This window comes from Phacochoerus africanus, chromosome 5 (assembly GCF_016906955.1).
Source record: "Phacochoerus africanus isolate WHEZ1 chromosome 5, ROS_Pafr_v1, whole genome shotgun sequence".
NCBI classification, from domain to species: domain Eukaryota; kingdom Metazoa; phylum Chordata; class Mammalia; order Artiodactyla; family Suidae; genus Phacochoerus; species Phacochoerus africanus.
The window spans coordinates 118,788,047-118,812,130 of NC_062548.1; the positions used below are offsets into that span (position 1 = coordinate 118,788,047).

The 24,084-nt window shown below is 40.7% G+C and overlaps 1 long non-coding RNA gene across 2 annotated transcripts in view; it reads right to left on the minus strand.

The window, feature by feature from the left end:
* Positions 1-21,894, minus strand: part of LOC125128291 (uncharacterized) — a 43,877-nt gene extending 21,983 nt beyond the window's left edge. For both annotated transcript variants that reach the window (XR_007135197.1, XR_007135198.1), the window contains exons 1-2: positions 21,711-21,894; positions 20,317-20,392 (exon numbers count right to left, since the gene is read on the minus strand). This is a non-coding gene — a long non-coding RNA (uncharacterized LOC125128291). The remainder of the gene's footprint in view (positions 1-20,316; positions 20,393-21,710) is intronic.
* Positions 21,895-24,084: the final 2,190 nt, after the last annotated feature.

A 24,084-nucleotide genomic window follows, 5' to 3' on the forward strand; every position in this document is an offset into this window, starting at 1 on the left:
GGCAATGCTCAGAGAAAACAGATCAAAATTTTCAATATTTAAAAAAGAAAAATCCTGGAGTTCCTGTGGCTCAGTGGAAACATGAATCCAACTAGGAACCATGAGGTTGTGGGTTCAATCCCTGGCCTCATTCAGTGGGTTAAGGATCTGGGGTTGCTGTGGCTGTGGTGTAGGCCTGTAGCTCTGATTGGCCCCCTAGTGTGGGAATCTCCATATGCTGTGGGTACAGCCCTCAAAAGACAAAAGACAAAAAGAAAAAGAAAAAGAAAAATCCAAGTCCTTATGATGAAGGACCAGGCAGGGAAAAAAAATTAAAATCCATACACAGACAAAGGATGGTGAAAAAAGCTACAGAGTACCAGCAATAAAGAGAACATCTCAAGAGCAACCCGAAGGGGAGTTCCTGTCACGGCACAGTGGAAACAAATCTGACTAGGAACCACGAGGTTGCAGGTTTGATCCCTGGCCTCACTCAGTGGGTTAAGGATCTGGTGTTGCCATGAGCTGTCATGTAGGTCACAGATGCAACTCAGATCTGGCATTGCTGTGGTGGTAGTGTAGGTTGGCAGCTACAGCTCCTACAGTTCCTAGCCTGGGAACCTCCATATGCTATGGGTGCAGCCCTACAAAAACAAAACAAAACAAAAAAAGAGTGACCAGAAGGAAAAGACATTTTACCACAAAAGAATAACTATTTGACTGACAGCAGATTTCTCATCAGCAACAACAGGGTCTTCTTATTTTCAAAGAGCTAAAAGAAAATAACTACTTAAAAGTTATACACTTAATTAAAGTATCTATTAAAATAAGGCTAACATAATGCTCTTGAATTGGAAGAGTCAATATTATCAAAATGACTATACTACCCAAGGCAATCTACAGATTCAATGCAATTCCTATCAAATTACCAAGGACATTTTTCACAGAACTTGAAAAAAATATTTTAAAGTTTGTTTGGAAGCACAAAAGACCCAAAATACCCAAAGACATCCCAAGAAAGAAAAATGGAGCTGGAGGAATCAGGCACCCTGACTTCAGATATACTACAAAGCAACAGCCATCAAAACCATATAGTACTGGTACAAAGATAGAAATATAGATCAGTGGATCAGGATAGAAAGCTCAACAAATCAAACCTCGGTAACTTTAAGAAAATTGAAATCATATCAAGCATCTTTTCCAACCACAATGCTATATAACTAGAAATCAACAACAAGGAAAAAAACTGCAAAAAACACAAACAAATGGAGACTAAACAACATGTTACTAAACAACCAATGGATCATTGAAGAAATCAAAGAGGAAATTAAAAAATACCTAGAAGCAAATGACAACAAAGATACAACACTCCAAAACATATGGGATGTGGCAAAAGCCGTTCTAATAGGAAAGGTTATAGCAATACAAGCCCACCTCAGGAAACAAGAAAAAACACAAGTAAATAAGCTAACTTTACATCTAAAGCAGATTGAGAGAGAAGAACAGACAAGACCTAAAGTTAGTAGAAGGAAAGAAATCTAAAGATCAGAGCAGAAATCAATGAAACAGAAACAAAGAAAACCATAGAAAAGATCAATGAAACAAAAAGCTGGTTCTTTGAAAAGATCAACAAAACTGATAAACCCTTAGCCAGACTTATCAAGAAAAAAAGAGAGAGGACTCAAATCAATAAAATTAGAAATGAAAAAGGAGAAGTAACAAGGGACATCACAGAAAAACAAAGGATCATAAGAGACTACTATATGCAACTATATGCCAATAAAATGGAAAACTTAGAAGAAATGGACAAATTCTTAGAAAAGGACAATCTTCCAAGACTAAACCAAGATGAAATAGAAAAGATGAATGGACCAATCACAAGAACGGATTGTGATTTAAAAACTTCCAACACACAAACGTTTAGGACCCGATGGCTTTACAGGCGAATTCTACCAAACATTTAGGGAAGAGCTAACACCTCTCCTTCTGAAACTATTCCAAAAAATTGCAGAGGAAAGGATACTTCCAAACTCATTCTTTGAGGCCACTGTCACCCTGATACCAAAACCAGACAAAGATACTGCAAAAAAAGAAAACTACAGGCCTATTTCACTGATGAACATGTAAACTCCTCAACAAAATACTAGCAAACTACATCCAACAATACTTTAAAAGGATTGTACATCAGGATCAAGTGGGATTTATCCCAGGGATGCAAGGGTTCTTCAATATCTGAAAATGAATCAGTGTGATACACCACATTAACTGAAGAATAAAAACTGTATGATCCTCTCAATAGACGCGGAAAAAGCCTTTGACAAAATCCAACATCCATTTCTGATAAAAACCCTTCAGGAAGTAGGCATAGAGGGAGCATATCTCAACATAATAAAGGCCATATATGACAAACCCACAGCAAACATCATTCTCAATGGTGAAACGCTGAAAGAATTCCCACTGAGATCAGGAACAAGACAAGGATGTCCACTCTTGCCACTACTCTTCAACATAGTTTTGGGAGTCCTAGCCACAGCAATCAGAGAAGTAAAAGACATAAAAGGAATCCAAATTGGAAAGGAAGAAGTAAAACTATCACTATTTGCGGATGACATAATACTATACCTAGAGAATCCTAAAGACTCTACCAGGAAACTGTTAGAGCTCATCCATGAATTTAGCAAAGTCACAGGATACAAAATTAATACACAGAAATTGATGGCATTTCTATACACTAACAATGAAAGCTCAGAAAGAGAAATTAGGGAAGCAATCCCGTTTACCATCGCATCCAAAAGAATAAAATACCTAGGAGTAAACCTATCTAAAGAGACAAAAGACCTGTACTCTGAAAACTACAAGACACTGATGAAAGAAATCAAAGATGACACAAATAGATGGAAAGACATACCATGCTCGTGGATTGGAAGAGTTAATATTATCAAAATGACTCTACTATCCAAGGCAATCTACAGATTCAATGCAATCCCTATCAAATTACCAAGGACATTTTTCACAGAACTTGAACAAAATATTTTAAAGTTTGTTTGGAAGCACAAAACACCCAGAATAGCCAAAGACATCCTGAAAAAGAAAAGTGGAGCTGGAAGAATCAGGCACCTGGCCTTCAGACTATACTACAAAGCAACGATCATCAAAACTGTATGGTACTGGCACAAAGACAAACATACACATCAGTGGAACAGGATAGAAAGCCCAGAATTCAACCCATGCACCTACAGCCAACTCATCTATGACAAAGGAGGCAAGGATATACAATGGAGAAAGGAGAGCTTGCTCAATTAAGTGGTGCTGGGAAAACAGGACAGCCACATGGAAAAGAATGAAATTAGAACACTCCCTAACACCATACACAAAAATCAACCCCAAATGGATTAAAGACCTACATATAAGACCAGACACTATCAAACTCTTAGAGGAAAACATAGGCCAAACACCCTCTGACATAAACGACAGCAATATCTTCTCAGATCCACTTCTTAGAGTAATGACAGTAAAAACAAAAATAAACAAATGGGACCTAATCAAACTGAAAAGTTTCTGCACAGCAAAGGAAACCCTAAACAAAACAAAAAGAAAACCCACAGGATGGGAGAAAATCTTTGCAAGTGAATCAACTGACAAGGGATTCATCTCCAAAATTTATAAACACCTCCTATAGCTCAATACCAAAAAAACAAACAGCCCCATCAAAAAATGGGCAGAAGATCTAAACAAACAGACAATTCTCCAAAGAAGACATACAGATGGCCAAAAAACACATGAAAAGATGTTCAACATCACTCATTATTAGAGAGATGCTAATCAAAACCATTCTGAGGTACCACCTACACCAGCCAGAATGGCCATCATCAAAAAGTCTACAAACAGTAAGTGCTAGAGAGGGTATGGAGAAAAAGGAACCCTGGTACACTGTTGGTGGGATTGTAAATTGGTGCAACCACTGTGGAAAACAGTATGGAGATGCCTCAAAAAACTAAAAATAGAACTACCATTTGATCCAGCAATCCTACTCCTGGGCACCTATTAAGAGAAAATCATGACTCGCAAAGACACATGTACTCCAATGTTCATTGCAGCACTACTTTCAATAGCCAAGACATGGAAACAATCTAAATGTCCATTGACAGAGGAGTGGATCAAGAAGATGTGGTACATATACACAATGGAATATTACTCAGCCATTAAAAGGAAGGAAATACTGGCATTTTTAGCAACATGGATGGACCTAGAAATTATCATGCTAAGTGAAGTTAGCCATACAATGAGACACCAACAACAAATGCTTTCACTGACATGTGGAATCTGAAAAAAGGACAGAATGAACTTTGCAGAACAGATACTGACTCAACAGACTTTGAAAAACTTATGGGTTCCAAAGGAGACAGTTTGGAGGGTGGGGGGATGAACTTGGGTTGTGGGATGGAAAGCCTATAAAACTGGATTGTGATAATCATTGTACAACTAGAAATGTAATAAATTCATTGAGTAATAAAATAAAATAAGGCTAACATAAAGTCATTTTCAGACTAACAGAGAAAAAGTTTATTACTCACATGCTATCACTGGAAGATCTATGATAGTTATTCCTTCCTAGAGTAATCAGAAGAAAGAAATTGAAAGAAAACTCACGAAACAAGATGCAAAAAACCCCCAAAACAAACCCACAAATGAGCTAAATGGTAAATGGGTAAACATGTAGGTTCAGTCTATACAAATGCTCATTTTTTTTGTGTGTGTCTTTTTGCCTTTTCTAGGGCCACTCCCTCAGCATATGGAGGTTCCCAGGCTAGGGGTCCAGTCGGAGGTGTAGCTGCCAGCCTATGCCAGAGCCACAGCAACGCGGGTCTGAGCCACATCTGCGACCTACACCACAGCTCATGGCAACGCCTGATCCTTAACCCACTGAGCAAGGCCAGGGATCGAACCCGCAACCTCCTGGTCCCTAGTCAGATTTGTTAACCACTGAGCCATGAAGGGAACTCCAAGATTTATGGAACATTCTAAAAATGTCTAATAAAGGCATATCATAAATGATTTATATAATATCATATAGCAACTATACTTCAATAAGCAAGTAAATAACAAAAGGAACAACAGTATATCTTACAACTGGCATTATGATGGAAGGCCGAGGATAGGGGAAGGACACCTTCAAAGGACAGAAAGTAAAAAATCCAACAAACTAAAAATCTATATCTGACAAAAATTGACTTTCAGAACTGAAACCAAAATCAACATACTTCCAGCAATTATAAATGGAGAGAATTTAGTGCCAACATTACATGAAAAGCAATTTTTTTTTGAGTGAGGCCAGGGATCAAACCCACAACCTCATCGTTCCTAGTCAGATTTGTTAACCACTGAGCCACAACAGGAACTCCATACAAGTGCTCATTTGTAAACAATGACATTAATAATACTGAAGATTAATTTGGGGTTAGAAACAACGTATAAATAAAATACCACTCAAGACTAACATAGCAGAGTTCCTGTTGTGGCGCAGCGGAAATGAATCCAACCAGTATCCATGAGGATGCAGTTTTGATCCCTGGCTCAGATCCTGCGTTGCAGTGGTTGTGGTGTAGGTTGGCAGGTACAGCTCCAATTCAACCCTTAGCCTGGGAACTTCTGTATGCCCCAGGTGCAGCCCTAAAAAGCAAAAAAAAAAAAAAAAAGAATAACATATCAATGGGAGACGGAGTGACCAAATTTAAAGAATCTCAGAACTCTGTACTGTTTGGGAAGAGGACAGAGCTTGAAACATTGTTTGAGGCAATTGTACATGTTCAATGTTAACAATAACCAAAAAAGCCTCTAAAAGTATAAATATATAATATATAACTTCCCAACCAATAGAAGAAAGAAGAGTTCTTTAAAAAATCAGAGTTCCCATTGTAACTCAGTTCTGTGATGTTGTCTCTGTGAGGATGTGGGTTCCATCCCTGACCTCGCTCAACAGGTTAAGGATCTAGCATTGCCAAAAGCTGCAGTATAGGCCACAAATGTGGTTTGGATGCAGTGTTGCTATGGCCATGATGGGGGCCTGCAGCTGCAGCTCCAATTTGACTCCTAGCCCAGGAACTTCATATCCCACAGATACAGCAATAAAAAAGGAAAAAAAAAAGATCAAGACAGGAGTTCCTGTTGTGGCACCTTGGAAACGAATCCAACTAGGAAGCATGAGGTTTCGGGTTCAACCCTGGCCTTGTTCAGTGGGTTAAGGATCTGGCATTGCCATGAGCTGGGGTGTAGGTCGCAAATGTGGGTCAGATCCCGTGTTGCTGTGCCTGCGGCTGTGGTGTAGGCCTGCAGCTATAGCTCTGATTAGACCCCTAGCCTGGGAACCTCCATATGCCCTAAAAAGCAAAAAAAAAAAAAAAAAAGATCAAGACAGTACATGACAGAAAAAAAGAAGCAAGGAAAGAGCAAACAGAAAATATAAAATAACTTGCTAAAATTAATACCAAATATATCAGTCACCAACATAAAAAAAAAGAGGGATTCTATCTCTCCATTAAAAGTTAGTAAGTTTCCGAAGTTCCCGAGTTCCCGTCGTGGTGCAGTGTAAACGGATCCCACTAGGAACCATGAGGTTGCAGATTAGATCCCCTGGCCCCACTCAGTAGGTTAAGGATCCGGTGTTGCTGTGAGCTGCGGTGTAGGTCGCAGATGCTTCTTGGATCTAGCATTGCTGTGGCTGTGATGTAGGCCGGCAGTTGCAGCTCTGATTGGGCCCCTAGCCTGGGAACCTCCACGTGCCAAAGGTGCAGCCCTAAAAAGCAAAAAAAAAAAACTAGGAAAATATGCATTTTTGAAAGCTGGCACACTTATATTACTATTATACAGAGGAATTTTTAAAGCATTAAAAATTAAAAATCATTAGTGATAAAGAGTATCATTAGTGATAAAGAGTATCATTACTTAATAAAAAGAGTAATTCTCTTCTGTTGAATGCTGGTTTTTCCACAGTTTTTAACAATGCCTGACACATAGTAGGTGCTCAGTAAATGAATGGGTGAATTTATTAAGTCATGAGGAAGATACAGACCTAAAATTATAGTCTTAAAATATAGAGAGAGCAGAGCTTGACAAAATTCTAAGGAAAATTGATAAATATAACACTGGGAGGATTTTTACATTTCTCACACATGAAATAATAAGATCGAGCACAAATTTTGTTAAAGATACAGATGATTTGTATAACTGACTTAACAAACCCCAACTAATGGACATGTAGGGTCTCTATACCCATCAGTTACAGAATATGTAATTTTTCAAAATCAGTTATAAAATTACACAGAGAAAACTTTTATAAATATTAACCATGCACAAGACCATAAAGGAAGTCTTAACAAATACTAAAGAGTTTATATACAGATAATGTTTTCTGAAAACAATGTGATGAAGTCAGAAATAAATAAAAATATTTTGAATGTTTGGAAAATTTTAAAACACTTTTGGAGTTCCCATCGTGGCCCAGTGGTTAACGAATCTGACTAGGAACCATGAGGTTGCGGGTTTGATCCCTGGCCTTGCTCAGGGGGTTAGGGGTCTGGCGCTGCCGTGAGCTGTGGTGTAGGTTGCAGACACAGCTCAGATCCCAAGTTGCTGTGGCTCTGGTGTAGGCCGGCGTCTACAGCTCCGATTAGAACCCTAGCCTCCATATGCCGCAGGTGCGGCCATAAAAAGACAGAAAGACAAAACAAAACACTTTTATTTATTGAGTCCTCAAAGGAGAAATAATTATGAATACGAAATATAGAAAACAAATGTCAAGGAAAGCATTGCATATCAAACTCATAGTACAAATATCACAAAAACATGTTTCTTCACAAGTATATATTTTTAAAAGAAGTATGAAAATTAATGAGTTAAAGTTTCTAAATCCATATATTAGAAAATGAATAATTGAGGAAGTTTCCATAATGGCTTAGTGGGTTAAGAACCCAATGTAGTCTCCATTAGGGTGGGGTTTGATCTCTGGCCTCGCTCAGTGGGTTAAGGATTCAGTGTTGTTGCAAGCTGAGGTGTAGGCTGCAGACGTAGCTGGGATCCAGTGCTGCTGTGGTGTGGCACAGGCGCTGCTGTGGTGTGGCACAGGCCCGCAGCTATAGCTCCAATTCAACCCCATACACTGCCGGGAGATGTCTAAAAGAGGACAGCCTCTCCGAAGAACATTCAATGTTATCCAGTGGAATCGAACACGAACATATCCTAGAACCCAGCAATTCCACTCTTAGATCTACACCTGGTATTATTTGCCTTTTTCAGTGTGGTGGTGTTTGCACTGATGATGCAAAAGCTGGGGGTAAAATGCTGACGATGGCACAAATCAAGGCTATGGTACTAGACTGTCCCGTTTGTCACTGTGCTCTTTACTGTCAGGCAGTAACATCATCGTCACCATCATCCAGCTTTACTTATGAATTTTATTGACGAAGCAGTAGAAATTATTAGCACGTTTTTACTAAATCTCCGCTCTGGAATACATGTCTTTTGAATATTAATATCCTGTGAAATGAAATGGAAAATACACATAAAGCATTTGTGCACAGCAGGGTAGGATGCTTCTCTCTCAAGGAAAAACACTAGTGCTTTTTTTTTTTTTTTTTTTGAGCTGTGAGCTGGACTAACTGCTTTTTTTCATGAAACACCATTTCTACTTGAAAGAAAGACTGACAAACTGTGGTTATTCAGACTTTAGATTTTGGCAGGCATTTTCTCATAAATGAACAAAGTGAGCCTGTCACTTCAAGGAAAGAAACTGACTGCATCTGTTGCCAATGATAAATTTCGAGCTTTCAAGCAAAAGTCAGAATTTTGGAACACTTACATCCACTACTATGACCTTGACAATTTCCCAACTTCTAGAAACTTCTATGATTAAGTCAGTGGTGTTATAAATAAATGTGCTTTTTTGATACTGTATAATGAAATCTGTCAACGTTTGTAAGACATATAATTCCCATGACCAAGAAAGATCAATGGGTTTTAAGTGCAACAGAATATGTGAATTTCAGTGACATGATTTCAGATTCCACACTGCAACCTTTAAGAAACTATTATTTACTGACTTTTGATTTAGTATCTTTGACCAAGAATATCCAAAGTTTTCTTAAAAGTTATTAAAATACTCCTCCTTTTTCCAACCACACAGCTATGTGAAGCCTATTTTTCTTCATATACTTTGACCAAGACAATGTATTGTAACTGACTGCAGAAGCAGATATTACTTTCATTAAGCCAGTTGCAAAAATGCAAAACAATGACCTTCTCACTAACTTTTTTCGCTTGATAAAACATACTTTTTTTAAAATTAAAACGTTATTTATGTTAAATGTAATGAATTTATTGTTGTTTTAGGTAATTTAGTGAATAAGTACTTTTTGATTTCTCAGTTTTAATTTCACATATCATACACATCAATAGACATAATCTAAACAAACAAAAGCTTTTTGGAGTCCTTGATAATTTTAACAATGTAAAAGAATTTTGAGAGCAAAACTTTGAAACTACTGCGCTAAAGGAAAAAAAAAAAATCTCCCTATGTTCCCCAAGAGACATGTGCAAGGTTATTTGCTGCAGCCACGTTTGTGATTTAAAAACATTTTTCTTGGGTGTGCTCCCTGGTGGCCTAGTGGTTAAGGAGTCGGTGCTGTCACCACTGTGTCACGGGTTCAGTCCCTGGCCTGGGAACTTTCACATGCCGTGGGTATGGCCCCCTAAAATTTTTTTTTTATTAAAGTCTATCAATAAGGGAATAAACAGATTTCTATATAGTCATATAATAACATCTCTCTCTGAAATTAAAATGAAGTAGATTTACATGTACTAACGTAGATGATTTTGAAACATGTTGAGAGAAATTTTTAAATGTTGCAAAAGCAGAGGTACAGAGTGATAAACCATTTACATACATTTCAAAAACAGAGAGAAGGCTACTATTGCTTATGGCTATATCCCATACTTAGAAAGAATATTCACCCTTGGAGGTGGATACACAGGAAGATACATACCAACCTTGGGATGCCAGTGGTGAGTGGAGCCAGGAAAAGGAGGGGAAGATTCAAATGTGTATGTAAATTGTTCAGAAAAAGATGTGAATAAATACGGCACAAAGTTAGCATTTGCTACTTCGGGGCCATTGGTATTGTTCTGCACATTTCTGCTCATTTGAAACATTCCTCTGTTGAAATATACTTATTTTTAAAGGCCTCTGTGCATTGCCTTCAGTTAGCAAAGAAAAATTCAACTGGCTGGTTCCCAGGGGAATACATTTCCTCCATCCGGGGCGGGACAGCCAGCTGCCCTGCTTTTGCTGGCTGCTTATTGACCCTAGTAGATGGCTTGGGATCTTCGAAGGGTAATGTCTTTTCTGTGTGCAAAGCTCTTGATCCTGGGTTCTCGGTCATAGCTGCAAAGGAAATTCTCCCTCAGATTTCTTACAGAACTCCTGCAGCTGTCAGGCAGGGCAAGAAGCCAGCATACCCAGAGAACAACTCGAGCAGCATCAGCACAGTTCCCGCTTGGGGCAGGACTCCCAGCACAAAGTATCCTGTTCCTTTTCCTTTTCCTTCTGAAGCCAGAGAGCAAGCCTTTGATTCATGTGGCGATGATATCATGTAGCCTGCTGGGTGTAGCTGGGCTCTAGGCGTGCATCTGGAAGGCACCTAATCCCCCTAGCACTCCCTGGAGCCTCCTGAGCCCCACTGGATAATTTCATGGTAGAGCTGAGATGACATTTTTACCTTTAAATTCATCCATTCAGCCCAGAGGCCACTTAGCTTCCCTGAATTTTTATTAAGAATACCCTCAGCAATAATTTTCAGACTTCATAGCCTCTGATAAAGAGGAAAGAGCTTGATATTCCGGTTTTGTTTCTGTTTGAAGAGTGTATCCCCAAAGGAATAGTATGTGTCCCAGATTCAACACAGCTGTTAATTAGAGCTGAGAACACTTGGTTGACCCCTGTGCGGCTAATTGCTAGAATTGAGAAGCGTCTCTAAGGGCCTCATATGATAACAACTGAAAATTGTACTGAGCATCACCTAACGCTTCTGGAAGCAGTTCAGGATGGGAAGCAATAGGCTCCCTGTGGTTCCAGGCGCAGGAGAGGCAGCTATGTGCTGAAGGAGCAGTATTAAGGATTCTCTTCAGTGATTAAAACACCCACATTTCACTTTGGATGTGTGACTTGAGGCCGTGTGCTCGGAAGGGCTCATCAGAGAGCTCAGAAGTGTGCGGCAGAGCACGTGGCCCACTTGGGAGGACTTCAACCATCCTCAGACATCTCACCCCAGTGCTCCTGCCTCCACCACCTCCGGCCGGTGCTGTGGGACAGGGCATGAGACAACGCCTGTGGGGACCCTCGACCAGGTTCTGAGGTGCAGCTGATGCAATTGGTCTGTTTCCCCATCTTAAAATGACACGTCTAGCTCTTACGAGGAGAAACATGTATGGAAATCACCAGTTCCCAGTGGGACACACAAGAGTGGTAACTACCTCTCCTCCCCTGTTTGCTCTGTGGGCAGAGAAGACAGTGGAAATAACCAGAAACAGAAAGGAAGGCTGGCAGATAGAGAGGGCAAGAGCTGGGCCTGGTGGGAAAGAAGAGGAGATAACAGAGGCCAGAAGAGTAACGGGCAAGGTCAGAAAGATTGGGCAGGGGTGGTGAGGACATAGTTAGAGAGAAATGGGGCGGCAAGGAGGAGGCCAGGGTGGAAGAGGAACAGAGGAGAGACAGAAGAGAGCTGGATCCTTCTTCCCCAGGTCCAGAGAGTAAAATCCGCAGAGCTGACCATGTTTTGGCCTTCTCAGCCAAGAGGCCCAGAGCAGACCCCAGCTACTTTAGTGCTCTGGCTGACTCTACACCCTCAGCCTGGCCCCGGGAATGTCGCCTGGAGCCAGCAGTGTAAGGAGAGACGTGTGATCCCTTTTCCAGGAGAGGTCCAAACCGTGGGTCCAATTCCAGGAAGTGACAGCGGTGGAGAGCAACCCAGAGTTAGCTCAGAGCCGGAGAGGGGAAAGACCCAAGGGAGCTGAAGGAAAAAAAGATCAATTTCATCTTCTTCTAGAGCAAGACTGGCTGAAGATGGTACCCTGTTGCAAGGACAACTGCATCTCTTGAGTCTCCCATTGGACCTTTTCAGGCCTTTTTCCTCTGAAGGGACAGCTCTCACTAACAAATGTGCTCAGCCTATGGTGAGCAGTAGCCGGGCAAACAGGCACAGCAAGGGTGGCTGCCATCTGCAGGCAACATGCTGGAAAAGAAGCTAACACATGAGGAATGACAATGTGCAACACAGAAAAGCTTCAAACGATGAGCTAAATGGGGCTGTGCGGCTCAGACTCAGTAGGAACTGGAAGGGGTGGCACAGCGGGCTGAAGTGGTCAGGGAGACTTCAGGAGGAGGTGGGACGTGAGGACAAGTGGAGCTCTTGAGAGTAAATACAGAGGCAGGGTGCCTTACTCGGATAAACTGACGAGGCTGACCTCACTTGTTTGGAAGGCCCACATTAGAGAAGGATGAGAAATCATGGTCCTTTCTTGCCACAGATTTACATGGAGCTTAATTAATTCATTTATTGCTTTTTAGGGCCACAGTCCTGGCATATGGAGGTTCCCAGGCTAGGGGTCAAATCGGAGCTACAGTTGCCCACCTACGCCACAGCCACAGCCATGCCAGATCCGAGCCACATCTGCGACCTACACCATAGTTCACAGCAATGCCAGATCCTTAACCCCCTGAGCAAGGCCAGAGATCAAACCTGCAACCTCATGGTTCCTAGTCGGATTCATTTCCACTGCTCCATGAGGGGAATTCCTACATGGAGCTTTATATTTTGAGACTTTTCATACAAATGCTCATAATTGCACCTTATAAGGCTTTTAAGAAATAATTTTTATTTTCAGGTTGGAAAACATCTTAGATTTTATATAGTCCAGGCTCTACACATCATATTTGAGGAAATGATTCCCAAAGCGGTCAAGCAGTAAATTCAAGATCATGTAGTTAAGTAGACACAAGGCTGTAATAAAACTGTAACTCAGGTCTTATTATTCTACTCAAATGGACTTACTAAAAAGTGTATAAATGCAATTTTGTTTTCATTTGTATGGAATTATTTCCTATAACAGAGACCTATACTTAAAAATAACTTTGTTTCCTTACAGTAAAAGAATGATATGATCATCAAAGAAAATTTAGAAAATATAGGTAAACTAAAAAAAGTTAAAATCATCCAGGAGTTCCCGCCATGGTGCAGTGGGTTAAGAATCCAACTGGAGTGGCTTGGATCACTGCAGAGGTGCAGGTTCCATCCCCAGCCTAGCACAATGGGTTAAAGGATCCAGCATTTCTGCAACTGTGGTGTAGGTCACAGCTGAAGCCTGGATTCAATCCCTATTCCAGGAACTTCCATACACTGCAAGTGTAGCCATTAAAAATAAATAAAATAAAATAAAATAATCCACAATCATAGCACCCAGTTAGTTCACAGACTTTGAAAATCATTAAAAGTACATATTATTTTCATTTGACCGTTACATATAGATAGCTTTATTTCAGGAACAAATGTCTCCGGTCCTCTTTAAGGAGAAGCATGTTAAGCAAGAGAATGCAGTGGAAAAAGCATAGGATTTGGAGGCCAAACATCTAGGTTCAAGCCCTGGTCAATCATGACTAGCTGTGTCATCTTGCAAAAATCAATCACCTTTCCTGTCCTTTAGTTTCTCATTTGCAAAATGATGGGGTTTCAGCGATCCACTTCTTAGCTTGCTAAAATGTCTTTTCTGGGACTTTAAAATCAAGCATTGTAAGCTCAGAACTGTTAATTAAAATGAAACAAAACAGTATCTGATGTTTTTAAAGGAATGTAACAGCATGTTAAAATAGGCTTCTTCCTTTCTCAGGGTTTTGGCTGAGGCTCCAAAGCTGAGAACAATAGGTTTGTGTCTCTCCCCCTCACACACATCCTAAGTGAGATACAAGACTGTCTAGGCAGGATTTGCAAAGAGAGGCCTAGAGCTGGTTCTGCCGTGTGAAGACCTTCACACACCTCCAAGCTTTGCAAGGGAAGGCTAAGAGAAGGGACGCAGTGATTTCACTGGAAAAAAGTCTTCAGTGAAAGACTGCCTAGTAACACCCTGGGCAGCAAAGCCAGTGGGTCCCAGAGGGAACAAGCTTCACTACAGAAACAATAGGGAAGTTTGTGCCATGAGGATATGAGGGATATAAGGAAGAGAGCTGGATTTATCTTATAGACTCTGCAAGGCCCTTCTGGATGATTCCAACATTGAAACACTGTGGGGGCTGGGGGTGGAGGACACTGCTGAAATCCAGGTGATAAGGGAACTGACCTGAAGTGGGTATTGTCTAAGCAATGCTATAGTAGGATATCCCAGGGAAGAAGGGTTTCTAAACAAATCCTCAAAAGCACTCCACTGAAGAATACCCATTAGCTCTGCCACTCACAGAGGACTCTGTGCTTACTACCACAGGGGCTAATGAAGACCTTGCCTCTTCTTCTCTAATCCCTCTTTTCTTCTGGGCCCAGCTAGTGCAAGAGGATGTGAAAAGAGAAAGAAAAACTGACTCTGAACTTCCCTCCTCACTATATGTTTGCATATCTGGTTGAAGCCCACATTAGTGGAAGGGAGAACTTTAATTGGGATAAGAAGCTGGGAGTTCCCATCCTGGCTCAGTGGTTAAGGAACCCAACTAGGATCCATGAGCACGAGGGTTCGATCCCTGGCCTTGCTCAGTAGATTAAGGATCCTGCGTGACCGTGAGCTGTGGTGTAAGTCACAGATGCAGCTTGGATCCTGCGTTGCGGTGGTTGTGGCGTAGGCCGGCAGCTGTAGCTCTAATTCGACCCCTAGCCTGGGAACTTCCATGTGCCATGGGTGCAGCCCTGAAAAGACAAAAGACAAAAAAAAAAAAAAAGTTGAGGTCTTCTTATTAGTTTGGACCGAACTTTTCAATACCCATGAGTAGGGAAGAAAAATTGGAGAGAGCAGATTTGAAGGGCCAGATATAAGATAGAACAAAGTTGCTTTCTGCTCAAATCCTCCCAAGTCCAGCTTATTTATTTCACAAATTATAGGTGGATAACTTTGAGGAAGGATTGATTGCAAAAGGGAGAGGTACTTGTGGCCAGATCCCAATTAAGAGAGGCTGATGTCTAGAAATCAGGCAAAAACACAGTGGTAAATCTGGCAGGAATTAATGGCTGCTTCACAGTGGAAGAGAAGGAAGGTGGATGACTCATATAAGCTTCTAAAGTTTCTAGCCTGAGAGACTGGAAGATGGTGACTTGATGGATAGTAATGCCACTTCTATAGCTAAATATGTGCTCTAGAGAGATTTCACACTTAGGTCAATGATGCCACATTTTTGAAACACTTCAACTGAGTTTCTCCTGAGCCAATGGCTTCCGGGCCAATTTATGAGTCATATAAAAAATCAATCTCATTACTGTTCATTTATCCATTTTTCATTTAATCCATCATTTAACAAATTTTTAAGCATTCCCTATGCATTATGCACTGTGGTAGTCACTGCAGAGAAAAATTTGCAGGACACAGGCTCTATCTGCAAGTTGCTCACACCCACCTGCTCCACCTCCAGTTAAATATTGGGGTAACCCTGGGTTTTGTGGTCTTACCTCCCTTTAAACTCTCAATGTCATTGCTTTTATGTAGAAAAGAGCAAAGCATTGTGTAAATTGGGTACGTACCATCTTAAGTATATTATCTTATTTCCATTTGCCCATTTGTCCATTTTGCTTTATGTCCTATAGAATTTAGACTGTCCAGAAATTTGATCTCTACCCAAATTTGTACTTTCTAAATGCAAGCAGATACTCCAAATCAGTCTAAAAATCACTGGCACAAAAGGTACCCAAACAGGCCCATATAATTGTGTTCTCTCTCACTCTCTACCACACACACACACACATACACACACATACACACACACACACACAATGTTCATACCACTCATATTCAGCTCTGACAACAATATATATCTAGTTCTCAGGATATCAAAATTTGATGCTAAGTCCTCTAAGGGATATCAACTTTAGAAATATAGTTCATTCTCTTTTGTGAAACCCACAACTTAGTAGGAGAAAGAGATACATTTATAAATATACATGATACAAAGTATGAAGCGATATTAAGAGAATAAACAATACATTATAATAAATTAATAAGGGAGGAAGAACCTACACTAACCCCTTGTATTCATGTTGCTTTTCTTCTGGACCTCAGGCATAGAGATCTGGGTCAACCAAACACTTCAGTGTATTCAATAAGCATGCTCTGAGCACCTACTATGTGCCAGGCACCTTTCTAGGTATTGAAGATATGCAACTTTTATTCAAGTTGGGCCAATGGAAAAAATTAAAGAAGGCGATGGCAGAGCACATTATTAGATGGCTCTTTGGTTGGGTGATCAGAGAGAGCTTACCTGAGGATGTTTTGTTTAAGTAAGACCTGACTGACAAGGGGGTGCCCACTGTGAAAAGGAATATATGAAGGACAAGCATCTCAGACAAGGGGAATAGCTATTGCAAAAGCCCCAAGCAAGGATGAGCTTCATGTGCTACAGAGACTAAAAGAAGGCACGTGTGTCTGTAACTCAGTGGGCAAGGTGGGAGACTGGAAGGAGATGAGGTTGGAACGGTGGGCCGTGACCAGGTAACTAAGGCTAGGCTTGTGAATAATATAAAGTTTGGCTGATCCTTAAATGCATACGCATGTGCACACACACACACACACACACGCACACACGTTCCAAAAATGTTTCATGCATTGGCAGAACTAGTGGAATCTATGACTACTTGGAAGAAATAACATTCATTTGGATCAAGTTTCATTACTTTATATTCACATCCAATACTTAATTTGACTAGGAAAATCTAAAGAACTAAAGGATATTTGCAAACTGGTATCACTGAACAGAGTTTAGGAAAAGCCATGGGCTCCTAAAGAACAATTTGAAAAAGAGATCTCGTGATAGCAAGCAGAGTGAGTAGAACAATATCAATTACAGAGTAAAGAATGGCGGTTTTTGCTGTTTTTCATTAGGCTGCAGATGATTAAGCCATATGCTCATTACTGATTTTGGATAAGGCCCCTCTCTTATTTTGTATTGTTATTTTTTCCCAATCCTTACTCCATAGGTACCCGTTGTTTTTCTTTTTTGTCTTTTTAGGGCTTCACTTGTGGCATATGGAGGTTCCCAGGCTAGGGGTTGAATAGGAGCTGTAGTTGCTGGCCTATGCCACAGCCACAGCCACACCAGAAACAAGTTGTGTCTGCAATCTACACCACAGCTCATGGCAATGCTGGATCCTTAACCCACTGAGCAAGGCCAGGGATCGAACTTGTGTCCTGATGGGTACTAGTCAGATCTGTTTCCGCTGAGCCATGACAGGAATTCCCGGTATCCTTTCTAATATGTTTGGAACGTGTCCTCAGATGGGTATGCATTTTTGAAAAATATATGGGTTGTTTTCCATGAATGTAATTTTAATTAGCCAACATGGAACTGTTCCCTGATACTGTTCTGTCTTATTTATTTATTCAAGACTATGTTTAAAGGCCTATCCATGTTGCTCTGTAAATCTCTAATTCATCACTGCCAGTTGCTACAGAGTATTTTGTGATAAGAACTCTTCATATTTTACTTACCCACACTCCTAGAGATGGATATGAGATTGCTGCCCACTATACGCAATGACCATTCTCATAAATCTACCCTTTTAGGTTGAGGTGAGCTCTCTGGAGGGTCGCAGGGCCAGAAGGGTTATTCTCACCCAAATTCTCTTGGTAAAGCTGGACTGTTCTCCTGAATGAACACACTAGTCCACACGCCCATTATATTTCATAAGTGATTTATACAGAACACACTGAGTCTCAGAGACATATGGTGAGGTATTCAAGGTCAAACAGATAGTGTCTTAAGATCAAGATCCAAATCTTCCAATTCAGTTTTAAGTCTTCTTCCACTGGGAAAATGTCTTTCTGAGGAAGCTTACCATTACCTACACGGTTGTGCACTAGCGGAGAGGCAAAGTTTGGCTGAATTACTCCTTAAGGGGTATAAATATCCTTCACTGCCCCTCATGCAATGATTGCTTATTGAATGGCAGCTACAGGAGACACCGCTGTTTTCCTTCATGAGGTCAAGGTTGTATTCCTACCAAGCAGGTATGTGCTAGGGATACACTCTTCCTTTCCTAGAAGGAACGTACAATCTAATTTCCTCTCGTAACCACAGTAACATTCATACAGGTAGCAGATTTTCAAAAACTTCCAGTGGTTCTATTTTCTCGCACATGCATTTCAGGCACTCAGAATCCCTTGGAACTGATTGTTTTACCCGGTCTCTGTTCTCCATTTTCAGAGAATACAAACTCCTTCAAATTCAGGTCTCAAATATCTGAGTCAGGAGTTCCCTTGTGGCACAGCAGGTTAAGGATCTGGCACTGTCACTGCAGTGGCTTGGGTCAATGATGTGGTGTAGGTTCAATCCCTGGCCCAGGAAATTATATATATATATATATATATATCTCCAAGTCAGTGAAGAAGAAAAGTTACAAGGCGAGTGGCCAGTGCCCAGTGTGTAGCACAGTGATTTTGTTGGGAGCACAATGCTTTATGAGTGAGTATGGCAGAACCATAAACTGGATCCATTTTAGCTGTGGTCGGTTATGCCCTTGGGTTTGAAATAATTACTTTCTGAGACATGTGGTTCCCAGATGAAATTCATGCTGTGATTTGATATTTTTAATGCAAAAAAAACCTTTTTTCTAGCAGAAATTCATCACCAACATGTCAAGGAATTCAATGACTAAAAATAATCTCCCCATAGAGTGCATGAACACGGTGTGCAGACTTGGAAAGGAAGAACGCACCAGCGAGTCTGTGTGAAAGAGAATGACATCACCAGTGACCTGGCTGGTATCAAAAGGCTGTCCCACAGGTCAAAAATTTTGAACCTACTAAAGATGATTTCAAATGCTTACTGTGGACACTAGTTCCATAAAGGCAGTTACAAGTTGAGGAAAGTCCAGCCCCAGATACCCTTTTAACATCTTTTTGATTCGGAGATGGAATCTGTGCTTGATATATGTCTAGTTTGTACACATTTAGGTGGAGCCCATTCTTCCCCCTCAGAAAATGGTTTTCCTAGTTCCTGGGGAAGCTGGAATTTATCCTGGGGCAGGCAGGCAGCAGTGGGTAATAGAAGATGAAGCTGAGGGCATGAACAGATTTGTATTAAATCTCCACAACGAAGGCTCTGTATTTTTGGTAAGGTTCTTGGGGCCCAGGGCTGAATTTAATCTACCAAATTGAGACCCAGGAGTGGAAGTCAACTGGGGGCTGGCCAGGGGAGGGGACCATCCATGCAACTACTTGTAGGAGGAGCATTCTGTGCTGGGGAAGACATTGTTGCCACTGGAGGCAGCAGCTCCTGGTTTGGAGGAAGAACCTTTCTGGGCATGGCTGATGCTGGCAGAGGCAGGAGCCATCTCACCATGCCAGTTCTGCAGTATGTTTCTGAGGGTTGTTACTAGAACCTTAGCCTAAAGCCTGTTATTCCAGCATTTCCAATGCTTATATGAGCTACCTAATAAATCCTTTTCTGCCTAAACCACTTATTATGGATTTTGTTGTTGAAACCAAGAAACGAGCACAATTTTAGTTGATTATAGAATTGGATTTAGGGTTTTCCTTTGTGCTGTTTGGTGTGTCATACTGCTTTATCTGACTTATCAGCCTTAAATAGAATCTTTTGACTCCCCTGGCTATAAAATCTTTTGACTCCTCCATTGGAAAAGCATAGGAAAAATCAGCATATTTATCCTCAATTTTTACTATACACTTTCCTGCTGGACCCAAAGTCTCCAAGTTTGGGGCAGCCGGCTTTCCTAGATAATTGCTGTGAATAGTCATAATCCTAAATACCAAATCTAGACTTCTTAGTGTCCAGTTGTCTGCTTGATTATCTGCTCAAACACAAGACTGTTCTTATGCTTGCCCAGAAAGAAGGAAGAACAGTGGGGGAGGATGAGGGACCTCTCCGTCATTCCACTGAAACCCCAACCTACTCTGTGTCCGGCTGATTACCCAGCCCTGGTATGTCTTTCCATGGGATGATGACAAGACAGAGGACTACTTACCGCTTGTCTTCTTGCTGACCCCTGGTTTCTCCAATAAAATCTGATCTTTAAGCCATACTACATGATGTTGAGGCATTATTCTAAGCCCTGTTTCACCATGGGTGGTGACCGCAAAAGGACTCACCTTGCATTACAGTGAAGAGTATTTCTCAGGATATAAAAGCCCCAGAAGTCATCAAAGAAGAGATCCATAACTGCAACTTCATGAATAAAAAAGCAATAAATCAATAATTACTGTAAGCAAAATCAAAAGGCAAATGACAAACTGGGGGAAATATTTGCAGCTCATATCACTTCACATTAAGAGCTTATGTCCTTAATATAAAGAGTTCCTGCAAATCAATATGACCAATGTCCAGTAGGAAAATGGGCCAATAACATGGATAGATAGTTTGTAGAAAGGGAAGTACAAAGGAAACACTAAGATAAAATGATTCTTAAATATACAAAAAGAGGAAATGTTATATTAAAATATCCTGAGACTCCATTTTGCACCTCCTAGAATGGCACAGACCAGAACGTATGCTGTTGTCCATTGTGTTGACAAGGTCTGGCATGCTTACCTAGGGGATTAAAATTGATACAACCTCTAGGTCATGTTCAAATGATAAATGGACACGCCCTTTTAATCTATATTCTAGTCCTAGGGATTTAGTCTACAAATATACTTGCATACATAAAAAATGTTATGTATGTTGCAGCATTGTTTGTGAGGGCATTTTCTTTCTTTCTTTTTTTTTTTTTTTTTTGCATTTTAGGGCCGAATGTGCGGCACATGGAAGTTCCCAGGCTAGAGGTCGAATTGGAGCTACGGCCACTGGCCTACACCACAGCCACAGCAACACAGGATCCAAGCTGCATCTGGGACTCAAACCACAGTTCACAGCAATGCCAGATACTTAACCCACCAGCAAGGCCAGGGATCACACCCGCATTCTCATGGATACTAGCCAGATTCATTTCCACTGAGCCACAAGGAGAACTCTCTGAGAGCAAAATATTCTGAATCACCTGAAAATAATAAGGAAAATAAGAAACTTCATCTTCAAAGAAACAGCTAAGCCACTTTTACCCTGAACCTTAATATATATGAAGGAAAGCTGTTTTTTTATGGTGATAATCCAAGCTGAGTAAGAAGATCCAGACAGGGAGATTGCATACTACAGAGCTGGCAGAACTTAGCTCAAACACAAGTGGACCCCTGAGATGCAAAACCAACAATACTTTGAACAAGAACTGGTGGAGTTCCCTTGTGGCACAGCAAGTTAAGGATCCAGCATTGTCAGTGCAGTGGTTCAAACTGCTGCCGTGGCATGGGTCCTATCCCTTGCCTGGAGAAATTTCACATGTAACAGGTGCCACCAAAAAAAAAAAAAAAAGAATCGGTGCGGGTCAGCTATTGAAGTTTCCCTGGATCTTTTTGAAAACCCGGCAAGAAAAGAAGGTTGTAGACCCATCATGGTGATGTCAGATAGAGGAAGAGCTGTTGGTAATAAGCTGCCTTGTAGTTATACTAACCTTTTCCTCTGAGCCTGATCAGCTCACACAAACACACAGGCAAACCCCGTCCTGTATCATGGGCTCTCCGGGAAAGGTCTGGCATTCTGCTCTGTCCCTTCTCCGCAAGTACTTCAGCGAATAGGTTGTCTTAGGAGAGGGTCGCAGAAGACACTCTTCATGTGGTAGTCTTTGTGAACGGCGGCCCCTGGAGGGAATACAATATGGATGGTGACCCTTGGATATGGATAGTGGGTCCGCCCTGCATGAAAAAGCTCCCTTCCTTAAGGTGGGAAATAATCAAGAGGGGGGAAATGTACAGCTTTCTCCAAAATTCAAGAAAAAAGGAGGAAAGCAAAAGGGAAAATCATTGGCAGATAAAGAATGAGAGCAGAAAAATCTTACCACAAATCTGGTCAAAAACCATAATCAAATAAAGGTCCATAAACTTGAGGAACTAAGGAAAAAATAACCTCTAGAAAAAATTAACCTGTATATAACAAGCAGTCAATGCAGAGATATAAGGGGTCAAGGTGAAAAAGACAAGACAACTGAATGAGTAAGTGTTAACATGTGCTTCTTTGAGGTAGAATTTATATAGTCTTAGATGAGTGACTTGAATTTTTAAAAGGCATCCACACCCATGTAACCACCATTCTGACTGTGATACGGAATACTACCAACACCCAAGAAGGCTCCTTTCTGCCCCTCCCAGTCAAAGGTAATTGTCTTGACCACTATCAGCCACCATTAGCTAGTTTTGTCTAGGGTTGAAAGTCCTATAAATGAAAACATACAGTAGGCGCTCTTACATGCTACATTCTTTCACTTTACATTGTGTCTACGAGGTTCATCCATGTGCCTGTGAACAGTAGTAGTTCATTCTTTCGCAATATTATACAGTATCCCATTATATAAATGCAAGGCTGTTTACCTATTAATATTTAAGCTGTTTCCAGTTTTTAGCTACTATGAAAAGAACTGCTATGAACACTCTTGGACATGTCTTTTGGGGGATATGAACATTCATTTCTCTTAACAATTTACGAAGGAGTGGAATTTCTAGGTCATAAAGTACATGTATATTTAGCTTTGGAGTCATTAAAAAGTTTTCCAAAGTGGCTGTACTAATTTAACCCAGGCAGACATCCTCCATATCCTAGCCTCTACTTGTATTGCTGGTTCTTTTAGTTTTTGCCATTCTGGTAGAAGCATCTCACTGTAATTTTAATTTACATTTCACTGGTGCCTCATATTTAGAAATTTTTCATGTGAAGTACCCATTCAAGTCTTTGCCCATTTTTTTATTAGGTTGTCTTTTTTCTTATTAATATGAAGGAGTTATCTGTATATTCTGAGTAGGAGTCATTTGTCAGATATATATATATATCTACATATATACACAAATACTCTTCTTCCAGTCTGTATTTTGCCTTTTCACTTCAATGATGTCTTTTGATGAAAAATTCTTAAGTTTAACTAGATCTAACTTATTAACACTTTATATTTTTCCAGAATAGGGCACTTCGTCTGTATTAGAAACCTGTTCTCTCTCTATCTTTTTTTTTTTTTTTTGGCTTTTTAGAGCTGCACCCGCAGCATATGGAGGTTCCCAGGCTAGGGATCTAATTGGAGCTACAGCTGCTGGCCCACAACACAACCACAGCAACATGGGCTCCAAGCCGTGTCTGCAAACTACATCACAGCTCATGGCAATGCCGGATCTTAACCCACTGAGTGAGGCCAGGGATAACCCACAACCTCATGGTTCCTGGTCGGATTCATTTCCACTGCCCCTGACAGGAACTCCCCCAACGGTTTTCTTAATAATGTCTGGGAACTTGTCTGCTACCTCTTGGTCAGCAGAAGCCACTTCTCCTGTTCTCTTGACATTTTTAAACCCAAACCTCTTTCTAAAATAATCAAGTCATCCTGTGCTGGCATTAAATTCTCTAACTTTAGATTCCTCACCTTCCTTTTGCTTGAAGTTGTGACCTTGCTTCTTCTTGCATTATCTTAGAGTCTATAGGTATGCCTTTCTTACAGCAATCCTGCACCCACATAAAAACTGCATTTTCAATACCAGATGAAAAGGTATTTTGCAAAAAAGTGCAAGGTTTTCACCCTGCTGGCATAGCTGTGAAATGGCTTCACAAGTTTCCTTTTCTTGTTTTTACAATGGCTCTTATACTGGATTCATTTATCCTGAAATGGTCAAAACCACAGCTGCAGACTTCAACCTCTGGTACATATCAAGCAATTCAAGTTTTTCTTGTCATGTCATGCCTTTTCTCTGCTTCTTGGGAACACTTCCAGCATAAGTAGTGGCACTTGGTACAAATCCCATGTGTTATTCAAGGTTTATGGTATTGCAGTAAACACGGAGAAAAGTATG